This window comes from Chelonoidis abingdonii, chromosome 2 (assembly GCF_003597395.2).
Source record: "Chelonoidis abingdonii isolate Lonesome George chromosome 2, CheloAbing_2.0, whole genome shotgun sequence".
Classification (NCBI taxonomy): Eukaryota; Metazoa; Chordata; order Testudines; family Testudinidae; genus Chelonoidis; species Chelonoidis abingdonii.
Window position 1 is genome coordinate 256348565 of NC_133770.1, and position 16395 is coordinate 256364959.

Here is a 16395-nt window from a genome sequence, read left to right on the forward strand (position 1 = left end):
ATTTGAGTGGGGCCAATTTGTATTCACAAAATTTGCACTCTCATCATGAATTGCAGTTACAAATCTGAACACTTGTCCTTCTGAGCACCTGATCTGCAACCAGCTACTTAGAAGCACAACTACTGTGATTTGTGTCCAAAATCCACTATGTAAACACAAATTTTCAGTAGAAAAAAAGAAGGGTAGTTCTTTTGAAAATGTTGCCTGAAAATACATAGAACCAATCAAAATACATATAACCACAGATGTTAATAGCCCAAATCCTGATCAACATTACAAAGTTCCTCTGAATTGTTATGAGACCTCTGGTCTAGCTGGTAGTTTGTTCTTTTCAGCATTTGTTAACTATTGACATAACAGAACCGCCAATCTGTTTCATGACTCCTGGCTCCCAATAACTGAATCATAAGCAGATGCCAACTTTCTGTATCTCATTCTGCCATTTAGCACCAGGCTTGCTAAATTCCTGGGGAATGGCTCCATCAGGCAGTAAATTTTTGTTGGGCAAAATATAGCTATTTTGTGAATTATTTTTGTTAAAGAAAAGATTAAATGATACAGCAAAATAGCTGTTCAGAGGTCTATAGCAAAGAAAAGCAAAAGGATCCAGGAATGCTAGTTTAAACTTCAGAGTCAATAGTTAATATTGCTTTTCTAGATATGGGGTAAGCATTTGAATTCTGCTTGGAGTTTAAAGGCTGGTAATAAGAAATAGGACTTTGAAATGATAGTTTTATTGCTATATGAAGGTTTGTTGGGAAAAAAAAGAGGAAGCAGCCAGATGGTAATTTCTATCTTCATCTTATGAAAAATAAATTGTACAATTTTACTTTCATATAAAGTTCAGAGAGCTCATTATGGGCCACTTTTACACTGGTTAAATCATCCTTTACTCCATGAGTAGCCCTAATAGTTCTAGAAGTGTGGTGATACCATAAGAGCTGAGTGCAGAACTCATAGACTTTAAGGTCAAAAGGGACCAATATGATCATCTAGTCTGACCTCCTGCACAAAGCAGGCCACAGAATCCTACCAATCCACTTCTATAACAAACCCCTAACCTATGTCTGAGTTATTGAAGTCTTCAAATTGTGGTTTGAAGACCTCAAGCTGCAGAAGAAATCCACCAGCATGACCCATGCCCCACACTAGCAGAGGAAGGCTTAAAACACTCTCAGGGTCCTCTGCCAATCTGCCTGGAGGAAAATTTCCCCTTCCCACGACCCCAAATATGCGACCGATCAGCTAACCCTGTAGCTGTGGGCAAGACCAGCCAGCCTAGCATCTCAGGAAGAATTGCTCTGCAAAACTCAGATCCCATCCACTAAACATCCATCACAGACCACTGGCCATACTACCTGCTGATTAATCAAAGATCAATTCTCCCAAAATTCCGCTCATCCCCTCACTACCATCCCCCTCCTCCAATAACTTATCGAGCTTAGTCTTAAAAGCCGACGCTCCCCTCCTTTCCGCCCCCCCTCCTCCCCTTGGCAACGCCTGTTCCTGAACTTCACTCCCTTCAACTCCTGGCCTCTCAGCGCACACAACCCTTGCTCAATTTCCACACGCGCGTCCTCCCCCCTCAACACCCTCCTGTGTCACGTCTATGACCATTATGTCCTTGTGTCTACGTTGCGTATAAGCTTAAATAATTCCTCTCCCTCCAATATTAATCCAATCTGATTATATTTATAAAGAGCAAGCTTCCCCCCTCAACTTCTTTTGGTTAGGCTAACAAGCAGTCTTTGGTTCTCTTTTCATAAGACAGGTTTGCCATTCCTCGGATCATCCTAGTAGCCCATCTCTGAACCTGTTCCGTTTGAATTCATCCTTCTTAAACTGGGAGACCAGGAACTGCACACAGTATTCCAATAGGTCTCACGGTGGCTTTATATAACCCGCGTTCCCACTACACAATCCTCCTCCTTCTGTGTTGACGAATCACTCACCCTGATGCATCCTCAAACCGTATAGCGCTTTCTTAACGGCCGTATCACATTGGCAGACTCATAGTCATCCTGGATCAATCCAATACTTCGCAAGGTCCGGCTCTTCCATCTGTTTGCTCCAACTGATGTGTCCCGAATCTATACCTAAATTTATTATATAATCCCTTAAAATAGCGATGACCCTTGCACCTTTTCACTATTAAAATTTCATCCTATTACTATTACTCAGCTTTACAAGTGGTCCAGCCATCTTCCCTGCTCGGTATATCCCGGTCCTCTCTGTCGGCCTCTCCCCCCAAGCACCCCAATACCGCCAGCCTTGTGTCATCCGCCCAAACTTACATTCGCGCCCTTCCCGCCTCCTCTCGTCTCCCACCGTCCGCTCCTAACACCGCGTTAAATCAAAATTCCCCCGCTCCCACACACCCCTGCATCCTTCAAGCAACCCTCCCCTCAGTAACCTACTCTCCGCCTGACAGGTTTCCCCCCCCCCCCCTTCGTACGACCCACGTCTGTAAGGTCCTACCTCTTCACCCAGTTCCCTCTATACACCTTTCACACTTTCAATTGATCCCCCTCCTCTTCCACCACACTCCGCTAACTAAAATAATTCCCATGTGGACCGTGTCAATGCCTTCCCTACTGAATTCGACGGTAAGTTAGATCTACTGCATTTCCTTTGTCTAAATAAGCTCCTGTCCCTTTTCAAGAGGAGTTCAGGTTGTTTGACACAACTACCTTTTGTAAAACTTGTAATTTGTCAATTACATTAACCTCCAGTGTCCTTAACTACTTTCTCCTTCAAACATTTTTCCCAAAGACCTTACATCATACAGAGTCAACACTACCCACGGGCGCCCCCTGCTAGGTCACTGGATCACACCTTTTTTCCCTGTTTTAAGCACTCAGCACACTAATTAGCATCTCCAGCCCTCGCTACGCTACCACCCCTCGACGCCACTCGTACGCCCGCTCTCCCTCTACAATTCTATGCTACCACTGGAGCTTGCAATTTCATGTGCACAGCTTCCTTTACTTATCTCTGTTGGATGAAGATTATTGGGCCCTCCGATTTTGGCCCATTTAGCTGTTCAAGTTTGGCTTCTACCTCAGATGTGGTCATATCTACCTCCATATCCTCATTCCCATTTGTCATCCTTCCATTATCCCTAAGCTCCTCATTAGCCTTATTAAAGACGGAGACAAAGTATTTATTTAGATATTGGGCCATGCCTACGTTATCCTTAACCTCCATTCCATCATCAGTGTTTAGCGGTTCCACTTCTTCTTTCTTTGTTTTCTTCTTATTTATATGGCTATAGAACTCAGAGCTGGTTATTAAAATCTCACTCAGTCTTCACTCTAAATTCTGGGTGAAAGAATGGAGAGTTGAGATGCACATCTAAATCCTATCTATGTGCTAACCACTTGAATAGCCAATATATCTCATTTCAATAAATTCTTTAAATTATTATTACTTGTGTAATCCCATCTAGATTATGTAGAATGGACCAATTGTTGGTGATGAAATTATGCTGGGCCCAAGTGAGTTTTGTGCTGTTTGGCTGCAGAGTCCATTCTGCTAGCTGTCAGGGAAATGACTGTATAATTTTAAATTTAGTTTTTGTAACTTCTGCCATGGGCTCTTTTGTCTCTGGACAGGTGTCCCTTCATGTTATTGTAGAAATCCATAAAATATTAATAATGATACTTGTGTAAAGAGAAGAGGACCTGGTTCATTTTGTATATATAGCAATTGAAACATTATATTTATATGGGAGTTGAAACATGAAAGCATTTGGAGTCTGAAGATGTTTCTGTAAATTTGCATTGAAACCCTTAAAAGATTGGTCAGTGTTACTGAGCCAACACTTTAGATCTCTTTGAAAAATCTCACATACAGGCTGGACTCAGGCTTTGCCTGAAATGGTAAAAGTTACATCATCTATGTCCTTTTTAATTTTAGTAACAAGCTTATTTCAGTCAACACTAACAGGTGCTATTCTAAAGAGAATCAGTCAAGGTATTAAATTTCCTCTACATATGCAGCTGCAATAGCAAGTGATGTATGTTATTTTATTCAGCCTCAAACTGATTTTCTTTCACTTCTGGCAACTATGGGTTTTATCCATGTTTCAATAACATTTAATGTACCTTAATCAAATAATTAGACAGAAAAGCATTTCATTAGATTCATTATATATATAATGTATGTATATATGTAGAATAATAAACATAAATTCTGTTGCATGAAGCAAAGACCCATATGAAGAAGTCATTGGGCTTCTAGAATGAAATCCTCTGTTCAAAACCGGCCAGGCATTTATGACTATGCTGGACAGAGCACTGGAGAAAATACTATTCTATACTGTCAAGAGAATGGACATGATGACCTAGAGATTGTAACTCATGTAACTGTAGCCCATAGTTACATGAGTGCTCAGGCCCACTGACAGCAATTCCAGGCCCCCGGGCAGAATAATCAATGTGCCCTTGCTGGTGCCCAGCTTGCTGCTGGGTGTGCTCTTCCGGCATGGCCAGGGCTTCCACATGCCCACCCAGCTGCCTTCGTCACCACCAGTACCACCCTGCATGTGCCTAGAAGCATAGACACTAACTTCCAGATTTCTTGGAGGGTGCTCGACCCCCCAGCTCTGTCCTAGCCCCTTTCTCCTAATCCCCAAATCCTGCCCCACCTCTTCCCACCCCAGCAGCGGTAGTCAGGGGCCCCAGGCCCTTTTAAATCACCTGGGGCCCTGGGCGATTGCTCCCTTTGCCACCGCAACGGCAGGCCTGTGAGTACTCCTGTTGATTTCTGTGGGAACACTTGTGTAAGTTAGGGTTGCTGGATCAGGCCCTGTCATAAACAGATAAGTAGAAGTTAATAGAACAGAAGTACTTTATATCTCTTTTGACTGTAGAGGGTTAACAAGTTCAGTGAGCCTAGCTGTCACCTGACCAGAGGACCAATCAGGGGACAGGATACTTTCAAATCTTGGGGGAGGGAAGTTTTTGTGTGTGCTGTTAGTTTTTGGTTGTTGTTCTCTCTGGATTTTGACAGTGACCAGACGTGCAACCAGGGTTCTCTCCAATCTCTCCAATACAGGTTCTTATAAGTTCAAAATAGTGAGTAGTAGGTACATGAGGCAAGTTAAACTTATGTTTGTTTTCTTTATTTGCAAATGTGCATTTGGCTGGAAGGAGTTTAATTGTGTATTTGTCTGCAAGGAGTTCAAATTTGTATTTTGCTGAAAGGATTTTAATTTGTACTTGTATACTTGGGCTAGGAGGGTATTCCCAGTGTCTGTAGCTGAAAAACCCTGTACCTAATCCATCTTAAATTTACAAAGATAATTTTTACTGTTTTTCTCTCTTTAATTAAAAGTTTCTTGTTTAAGAACCTGATTGTTTTTTTTATCTGGTGAGACCCCAAGAGGACTGGGTCTGGATCCACAGGGAATTGGTTGGGAGAAAGGAGGGAAGGGGAGAGAGAGCTAATTTCTCTCTGTGTTAGGATTACTTTCTCTCTCAGAGAGTCTGGGAGGGGAGAGAGAAGGAGGAGGAAGGTGAATTTTCCTCTGTTTTATGATTCAAGGAGTTTGAATCACAGAGATCTTTCAGGGTAACCCAGGAGGGAAGCCTGGGAGAGGCAACGGTGGGGGAAGAGTTTACTTTCCTGTGCTAAGATCCAGAGGGTCTGGTCTTCGGGGGTCCCCGGGCAAGGTTGGGGGGATCAGATGTACCAGGCACTGACAATTCAACTGGTTCGGTGGCAAGCGCTACAGGTTCTAAGCTGGTAATTAAGCTCAGAGGAATTCATGCTGGTACCTCATCTTTTGGATGCTAAGGTTCAGAGTGGGGAATTATACCATGACAGGCCCCTAATATGTCTTTTCTACCTCTAGAATCCTTGACTCACAATACATGCATTGCCTTTCAGAACAGTATGTTAGTACATGTCTCATTAAATATGTGTAGGAAAGGCTAGCAGTTCAGATCTCTGTTCATCTGAAAATATCAGAGAGAGGACTAAATGGTGCATCTTAGCCACTGTCCCCAATAATGGTGTAGTGTGGAACTGTACTCTCCTTGGCGAAACTCTGGGAAATCGTATTTGTGATGATGGAACCCTACTCATTCTGGTTCTCCTAGCACGCTCTGTGGAAGTTAAGCAAATGTATGGTCCCATCCACTCTGAGATGATGTGTGACCCTAGGGCAGACAGAAGGACTTGGATTGTGACAAAACCTTGTGTAGAGTGTGCAGTATAATAGGATCTTCGTGTTTTCCCAGCCCTTCAGAGCTGCTCAGATATCATTTTGTTTGACAGTTCCCATGGAAAATCAATTGAAATGTTTCTAAAGGAATATTTTTTTACAATGGAAATTTTCACAAGGAAAAAAATGCCATTTTCTAACCACATCTAGTTTTTAGTGTGTAAGTTACTTCTTTACTGAAGTAGATATAAGGGGTTTGGGGCCTGATTCCTCAATACCTTGCACCCTTTCCATCCAGATATCCTTGATAAGGTGAGAGGAAAAGGGTACCATTCAGATCTATTAAAATTTTTCATTCAATTTGCATGGGTATGAATGATTATACAAAGTTCCAGGCAATAGTGAATTGGGCCCACAGAGTCTCTCTTGAACCACATATGGCCTTGGAATCAGCCCCAAGAATTTAAAACTATGTTGGCCTTTATCTCACTTAAATAATCCAGGTGATCTTCTCCAGGATTCAGTGCTAACTGTTACCTCACTAAAGAAGCGAGCTGAGTAAAACAAAAAATGACTTGGCTGCAAATTTAACCATCTGTGGTTAAAAGAAATTCCCTGAGCAAATAAAATAAATAAATTCCTTGAGACTAACAACCTGAAGAGCTGGGTCTACCAGAAATCAGAATCCTACTATAAACTCAAGAATTTAATATATTTTTTTACTAGCAAGCCGTGACTTTACCACATACATCAGCCAAGACATTTCCCATAGACATTTCATAAACTGTGAGTTTCAGCAATGAAGCACTGTAAAAGTATGCTGTCCTTTTACAATGTAAAGCCCTGTGTTGTGCTTCTTCCTTCTGGCTGGAAGACTGAACCCCATGCTGCCCACCATATAATGCATTTCAAAAGAAATATACAGTATCTGTTTTTAATCTTTATCTCTCTTTATAGTTTTAGCATTCTCACTAATGGCTTTTTCGTCAACACTATTTCTAGGCTCATTTCAGGTATATGTAATCATAGAAATGTAGGGCGAGACAGGACCTGGAGAAGTCCCGTCCAGTCCTCTGCACTGTGGCTGGACTAAGTAAACCTAGACCATCCTTAACAAGTGTTAGTTCAATGTATTCTTCAAAACCTCCAGTGATCCCACAACCTCCATTGGAAGCCTATTCCAGAGCTTAACTACCCTTATAGTTAGAAATATTTTCCTACTATCCAACCTAAATCTCCTTGCTGCAGATTAAGCCCATCACATTTTGTCCTATCTTCAGTGGACAGGGAGAACAATTGATCACTGTCCTCTTTCTAACAGCCCTTAACATGTTTGAAGACTATTATCTTTTACTATCAGTCATCTTTTCTCAAGACTAAACATGCCCAGTTTTTTTAACCTTTTCTCATAGGTCAGGTTTTCTAAACCTTTTATCATTATTGTTGTCTCCTCTGTACTTTCTCCAAATTGTCCACATCTTTCCTAAATTGTACTGCCCAGAACTGCATACAGGTCTCCATCTGAGCCCTCACCAGTGCCGAGTGGGATAATTACCGCCTCTGTCTTATATAAAACACGCCTGTTAATATACCACAGAATGATATTATCCTCCTTTGCAGCTGCATCACATTGTTGACTCATATTTGATTTGCAAACCATTATAACCCACAGATCCCTTTCAACAATTTTACCACTGAGCCAATTATTACCCATTTTGTAGTTGTGCATTTGATTTTTCCTTCTTAAGAGAAGTACTTTTCACTAGTCTTTACTGAATTTCATCTTATTGATTTAAGATCATTCTTCAATTTTCAAGGTAGTTTTGAATACTAATCCTTCCCTCCAGAGTGCTTGCAATTCTTCTTCACTTGTGTCATCTGCAAATTTTATAAGCATACTCTCCACTCCCTTATCCAAGTAATTAATGACCTTTGCTGGACCCCACTAGATACACCTTTCCAGTATTTATAGGCTCGTTTCAGGATTCTTCTTGCAAACATTTTCTACCTTTCAGGTTTTTTCTCCTTACAAGGTTGCCTGGTCCTCCTTTTCTCTCACCCTTTGTTTTATCTTGATTTAACATACCAGTAATAATCCCTTTCTCACTGTTTCAAGCAACGGTGTTTATTAAAAAATTCTCTGAGAATCTTCCAAAGGTTTCCTAGTGCTTTACAAATAATAACCATGCCACCACATCAGTTACACTGTACTTTAATCACATTCTTTCCCCATTGTGGCTATTGCAATACAACCAAAGTGTCTCATTATGTCCAGAGGTGGTAGAATTTGTTATAACTTGCTGATCTCATATTTTACTCACATACATGCAGGATTTTTTTTAAAAGAATTCTGCATGTATGTGAGTAAAATATGCAAAGAGTGGCTTTCAGCTGAGAGTTTAGCATAGCTCCAATTGGCTTGGCCCTGATGGAGACTCTCTTTTGACTCATCTCAAACAGGGCTGGCTCCAGGCACCAGCATTCCAAGCTGGTGCTTGGGGCGGCAATCTTCAAGGGGTGGCAATCCCTGTTGTTTTGCCCCCAGCGGTGCGCCGAATTGCCTCCTCGGACAGCAGGGGGAGTCCGTGTGCCCTTAGGGCGGCTCGCGCAATTCCGTGGTGGCCCCAGTTCAGCAGCAGCTTCTATGTTTAGCTGTCCTGGGCGGCTTCAGCTAAACATAGAAGCTGCCGCCAAATTGCCGCAGCCGCGGAAACGCGCTTGCCGCCCTAAGGGCACACGGACTGCCTCCACCGCCTGCGGCGGCAATTCAGTGCACTGCTTGGGGCGGCAAAAACTGTAGAACTGGCCCTGATCTCATACATACGCTACTTAAGGATCACAAGTATCCTGGATTGAGGGCTGACTGCTGTAATGAAGCACAGTATATATGTACAAATTCAGCCACTCTGGTGAAGAGTCTGCTGATTTGTTTAATCCACCGTAGTGTCTAGTCATCAGCTTGCATTTTTCCCCCTTGTCTGTCGGGCAGCAATCGGGGCCATATTGGTTATATGACACATACTATCTATACATAGCCCTATCACTTGGGGGGAAACAACCTCATAACTGATGGGACAGTAGGAACATTACTGCCCCCACTGTGTATGACACAAGCTCCCTCATTATCCCCAGGTACAAAGCCGCCCTCCTTTCTCTCCTCATACAAATCCCACTTTAAACAATCGTATCTTCCATGTTGCTCTCATACACGTTGGTTAAATACCAACTTCACCACACCATAATTATATTGTTTGGGGGGGGGGGGAAGAGAATGAGAATTAAATATTAAAAATAAAAGACATCTAATGTGAACTCCTCTCTCAGCGTCTTGTTTTATCATCTCACGTCAATGGTAAGCTCCTGAGGGCAGGGCCTGGGTTTACTTACGTCTTGCACACCACCAAGCACACTGCTGGTGTTTCAATAGCAACAAACAAAAATGCATGTAACTTGCCTTGAGAATTTAAGATTACAACACTGTCTATGGTACACGACAACTTCATCTGCACCGCGCTTTGGGGAGGGGTGTGTTATGCTCATTCCTTTGGAAAGCCTCTAATAGAGTTTATATCCTTTATGGTTAATAACATGAAATAAAAATAAATTAAGGGTGGAGATGATGGTTCTTTGAATGTTTTAAGGTCTGAATTAGAGGCAGGTGACTGACACTAGGCTTGTAAATACAAGTTTTTCCTGGAAGTATTTTGAGGCAATAGTGCAGTGGTATCCTGTATACGCAGATATTTACCAAGCTATCAAAAGCAAGCCAATCATTCAAAATAAAACAAATCCCACTCTGCCCACAATTCCTGTATCTTTAAAAACCTGTTTAGTTCTGCACTAAACAAAATTCCAGAGATAAAGAAATTAATTCTCAGTTACTCTCATTGATGCTTTCTGCTGCAGGAGTTCTCAATCTTTCCCGGGCAAGCACTCCTCTCCCATCACCTTTTCCACACTGGGAACTCCCCTACTCACCACAACTAGTCAGGAACTAACTGGACCTCCCTTCCTATTTAGCAGTATGGGAAGAGCAGCGTGGTTACAGTGCTGCTTAAGAACACTTTGTGTGCATTCCTGGCCTACTGACCTCAAAGGCAAATCTCCTGTTGATGTCAATAGGCCTGGGAAACTGTATTACAATACTCACTCAATCCATCTCATCCACAACAGGCTTAGGCTCCTATCCTACGGTCTGGTCTGCACACAGTTCTTTTTTACTGATTTAACCATTTGGTGTGATTTTTTTTTAACTGAAATAGTTAAATCAATACAACTCCTGCTGTGAATGCAGATATAAACCATTATAAAGGTGCTTATATCAGTACAGCTTCTTCCTCTAAATGTATTGGATCAAAAATACTAGTATAGGCACTTTTATATCACTATAATTAAGTCCATAGTAGGGGGTTGTACCAATCTAGCTAACTGTATCAGTTTGAAACTGAGTTAGTTTAAGCTGTTCAGAAACTGTGTGTAGATAAGTCCATTTTCAAAGGTGACTTAAGCACTTAGGAGCCTGTTTTATTGAAAGCCAATGGGTTTTAGGTTCTTAAGGGGTAGGTAGATCCACAAAAGTACTTTGGACTAGATTCACAAAGGTAGTTAGGCCCCTAACTGCCACATCAGGGGCCTACAGCCATCATTTAGTCACCACTGGCTTTCCCCAAACCACCTAACACTGTACACACCTAAATCTTTGAAAACTCGTGGTGATCAAGGGCAGTCCTGGATGACTGGAAAAAGGCAAATATAGTTCCCATCTTTAAAATAGAGAAAAAGGAGAACCTGGGGAACTACAGGCTGGTCAGCCTCACCTCAGTTCTTGGAAAAATCATGGATCAGGTTCTCAAGGAAACCATTTTGAAGCACCTGGAGGAGATCAAGGTGATCAGGAACAATCAACATGGATTGACCGGGGCAACCTCATTCCTTCTATAATGAGATAACTGGTTCTGTGGCTATGGGGAAAGCAGTGGACGTGATATATCTTGACTTTACCAAAACTTCTTTTACAATATTCTTGCCAGCAAGTTAAAAAAGTATGGATTGGATGAATAGACTATAAGGGGGATAGAGAGCTGGCTAGATCGTTGGGCTCAATAGGTAGCGATCAACGGCTCAGTGTCTAGTTGGCAGCCAGTATCAAGCGGAGTGCCCCGGCATCAGTCCTGGGGCCGATTTTGTTCAACATCTTCATTAATGATCTGGATGATGGGATAGATTGTACCCTCAGCAAGTTCACAGATGACATTAAGCTGAGGGGAGAGATAGATACACTGGCGGGTAGGGATAGGGTCCAGAGTGACCCAGACAAATTGGAGGATTGGGCCAAAAGAAATATGATGAGGTTCAACAAAGACAAGTGCAGAGTCTTGCATTTAGGATGGAAGAATCTCATGCACCACTACAGGCTGGGGACTGACTGGCTAAGAGGCAGTTCTGCAGAGAAGAACCTGGGAATTACAGTGGATGAAAAGCTGGATATGAGTCAGCAGCCCCTGTTGTGCCCTTGTTGCCAAGAAGGCTAACGGCATATTGGGCTGCATTGGTAGGAGCATTGCCAGCAGATCGAGTGATGTGATTATTCCCCTCTATTCGGCACTGGTGAGGCCACATCTGGAGCACTGTGTCTAGTTTTGGGTCCTACACTACAGAAGGGATGTGGACAAATTGGAGAGAGTCCGGCGGAGGTCAATGGAAATGATCAGGGGGTTGGGGCACATGACTTATGAGGAGAGGCTGAGGGAACTGGGCTTGTTTAATCTGCAGAAGAGAAGAGTGAGGGAGATTTAATAGCAACCTTCAACTGCCTGAAAGGGGGTTCCAAAGAGGATGGAGCTTGGCTGTTCTCAGTGGTGGCAGATGACAGAAAAAGGAGCAATTGTCTCAAGTTGCAGTGGGAGAGGTTTAGGTTGGATACTAGAAACACTATTTCACTAGAAGGGTAGTGAAGCACTGCAATGGGTTACCTAGGGACGTGATGGAATCTCCATCCTTAGAGGTTTTTAAGGTCTGACTTGACAAAACCCTGGCTGGGATGATTTAATTGGCATTGGTCCTGCTTTGAGCAGGAGGTTGGACTAGATGACCTGCTGAGGTCTCTTCCAACCCTAATCTTCTATGATTCTATGAAATCCCCACAGGTGCCTAAGTTTTCACCAGTGGCCATGTACAAAGCTGCCTAAGTCCTGACACTGCCTCACAGCTAATAAGCTGTTTGGAGCCCTCACTCAGGCTGAAGCTCTGGCACCTATCTCCTCAGAGGGGCCTGATCCTAAGAGTAAGCCAACAGGCTAAGGTGCCTCACAAAAGACAAGGGATGAGCAAATTGGGAGGGGTGTGTGTGTGTGAGTGTGCCTGCCAACTGGTTGGGGCACTCAACTGGGATGTGGGAGATGCAAGTTCAAGTCTGTATCCAATGAGTATTTAATTATTTATACAAAATGGAACAGCTCCAAGAGGAGTGGTTGAGAGAGATGCACCCCAGAATAGCCAATAGCCCAGTGGTTAGAACAATTGTGATGATTGGGCCTACAAATTTACCCTAACTGTCAGCTCAACTGTGAAAAACGGTTCACACAAAAATGTCAGAATAACCTATAACAACATGCTGATGGGAAGAAGTGAAAAGGCAGCATAGAAAGACTGAACAACAAACCAAAAGGCCTAGTGATGTAATTTAAGGAGGTGTTAAGATCCTGCCAGGTAAACAAGAACAGTGTGAAACTGGAAACCAGTGAACCAAAATTGATCTGTTGGAAATTAGGTCTAACTGGTGGACAAAATAATAAGGATGCTGGCTATTCCACCCATCACTCCCTTAAAAAAGTGACCCTTCAAGAAAGAGACTTTGGGAACAACATTGGCTATTGGAGCAAGTTTCACCATCTTGGCTGCTGCCCCCACTATCTCCTGGGACTCCAGACCCTTTTCATCCTAATCCTGAAAGATGTCCTGATCAGACAGGGGCAGAGAGGAGCCAGATGACATTGCCACCTCCACCGGTTCCAGTTAAGTACTGAATGGGATGTGAGACCGTCTGAGACACATACATACCTTCTTGTGTGTTCTTTTCTTCCCCAACTTATTTTGTCTCTTTCCTATCTCTCTCTTTTTTCTGTCTAATGAGAGTTTGGCTTAGCTGGCCAAGACTGTATATTTTGCAACACTACTATAAGCCTGTGACCAAAAAGGCAGCTAAAAGAAATGCTCTACACAGCCCAATGGTGGCGTAAATTTGTCAGGCCATGGAGTGGCAAAGAAAACCATGTGCGGTGCCTGTGTTTCTCTAACAGTGAAGAAGCAAATAAGAGTCAGTGTCAAAGACAGGAGTAATATCTTTTGCTGTTCATTTCTTTCCCCTTTTGTGTGCAGGACTCAGATGGGCTCAGACTTCAGCCCCCCCTCCCGTAGTCATGTAGTAATTTTTGTTGTCAGAAGGGGGCCGCAGTGCAATAAAGTTTGAGAACCCCTGAGCTAGTGCTATTGCTATTGAACCCAGGTCTGTCCCATCCCAGCTGAATGCCCTAAGTATCAGGCTTGTGGCTATTCTGCTGTGAGTCACCTAATTTTCCACTGGTCAGCATTTGTGAAGATGCCTAAGCCCTGCCACTGCCACACCACTAATGGGCTCTTTGGAGCCTTTGCTCAGGCCAAATTCCTGGAGGCCCTGAAGTGGGAATGCCTGTCCCCCCAGTACAGCCCAGTCCTGTAGGTGTGCTTTGACCATGCTACAACCTGATAACTGTTAGATCCTGTAGCAGGAGGGACAGATGCAGGCCTGTGAGAGGGGGAGGGGCAGAACCACACCTGCACAAGAGATAATCACAGGCAAAAGGGAAAACAGCATAAGAGAGGTGTCAAGCTTGAGTAGAAAATAGAAAGCGATGGTTTTGATTGCTCAGGTGTGGTCTACCTAAGTGACTGACATGGTTTAGGTGCCTAACTCCAGAAAGGGGTTCATGGCATAGAATTTTGAGTAGAAGGAGGTGCCTATCTCTGTCCCAGGGGCTTAGGTATGTCTCCTCAGTTTTTTCCACCTGGTACACTTAGATGGCTCCCCACGCCGCTTGCTTGCTTCTCAGGATCTCTTTCTTAAGCACCTAATTCTCCCCATGCCAGGGCTGAGGATTACACTGGGCAGTAGGGTACCTACTAGGGTTGCCACCTTTCTAATTGCTGGTAACCGGACCCCTGCCCTGCCCTAACTCTTTTCCAAGCCACGCACCTGTGACAGGATCCATGGGGTGCAGTCTGGGACTGTGGGACTGCTGTGCCCCCTTAACACTCTCCAGCCTGAGCCGTCTCTCACAATGCCTTGCTAGTGACCAGTAGCCCCAAGGTACAGAATGTCACAACCCCCTGCTCCACCTCTTTCCCAAGGCCCTGCTCCTGGTTCACCTCTTTCCCCAAGGCCTGCCCCATTGCTCTCTCCACCCCTTTCTTCCCCCTGTTACTTGCTGGATTGTCTCCACCTCCCTCCCCACAAGCTGGGCTCCCTCTGCTCCAGTGCTGAGATGGGCGCTGCTGCAGGATTACAAGAAGCCTGCCTTCAGGTAGGAGGCAGAGCCAGCTGAGACAGGGCTGGCACAGATTAGTGACCTGGCGCCTCCCCCCACCCTGTGATATCTTGATTTTTGGTGTCCAGTCAGTACAGCTGACTGGACACTGCCAGGTGCCCTTTTTGACCAGACTTTCCAGTCTAAAACTGGGGACCTAGCAACCCTAAATGGTACCTGGACATAGAAGCCAAACACCAGACTGCCCAGGTAAAAGCTGGATGGGTGGCAACCCTAGCACTTATAGGTTAGGCCTTGCAGTGCTGAATGGAGCAGTGCCTAAATACCTTTGAGATCTAGAACTTAGGCACTTTTAAATTTCTATCCTTACTCTGCTCTGCATAGCGCAGTTGATTAATGAATTAAACTTTCATAAAGGCTGGACATCTGTGTTCAAGGCCGTTTTAGGTCACAAGGGAAAATGAATGTAGTAGTCTCTTAATCATTCCATAAGTTTCCAAATTACAGCAGCATCTCTGCTTGGGAGAGGCCCTGGATGCATTCAGTAAGGGAGCTATAGTTTGAGACTCAAGTAGACAGGAAGATTGGATGTAATCTATCACATGTATAGTCAGCCCCTTAGTATAGCATTTAGGTGCTCAATACAAATTCAAAGACATTTAATTTGTGCATAAAGAAGCCTATTTTCAGCTGGGCTCAGCTGCCTTTATTTTCTTTGGGGCGGCGGGGCACTAAAGGTGGGGTTTACGTTGGGATTTTTAAATAAAAAGTTCTTATGCATTGTTCTGCCTTTGTAGGTAGATGTTTACACTTTGCTCTGAAAATAGTCAGCCTTGTGCTTGTTGGGATATCCTCTAGTAAGGAGTCTCACAGTTAAGATCAAGTCCCCTCATGTCATTGAGAACATTCTCTTAGGAGTTTCACCTATCAGCTGTAACTTTGCTGCTGACTATCCATCCATATGGATCTGTTGCAGAAGCCCTACAGCTCAGAGCAAAGACCTTGAATTCTGTTTGTTAAAACTTGGGTAGCATCTACCTAAACTATGGTTAGCTTTTTGCTAGTCAGCAGTGGTTCTCAAATTGTGGGTCAGGACCACAAAATGAGCTGCGACTCCATTTTAATGGAGTTTCCAAGGCTGGCACTAGAGTTACTGGGGCCCAGAGCTGAAACCTGATCCCCACCTCCCGGGCTGAAGCCAGAGCCTGAAGGCTTCAACCCTGGGTGGTGGGGTTCAGACTTTGGCTTCAGCCCTGGGCGATACGGCTCAGGTTACAGCCCCCTGCCTGGGGCTGAAGCCCTTTGGCTTTGCACACCCCCCCCATACAGGGCATTGGGGTTCCAGCTTTGACCCCCCACTCAAGGTGATGGGACTCAGGCGGCTCAGGCTTTGGTCTCCCCCCTGGGGTGATGCAGTAATTTTTGTTGTCAGAAGGGCGCTGCGTTGCAGTGAAGTTTGAGCACCCCTGTGCTAGTGCTATTAGTCACACACTTTTACTTATGCTGAGTACCTAACAACTCCCATTAATATCAGTGGGAGCTGCTGGCCATTTATTTTGGTATCTACCTATGGATTAGGGAGCCTAACTTTACCACCCTAGTTTTGAAAATGTTGGCCAATAACAACAGTGCTGTTTTTCTATCTTGGGCCAAGTCCCCTCATGTCATTCATTATTTCCTGATTGGAGGTGTGTTTTAAAGTCT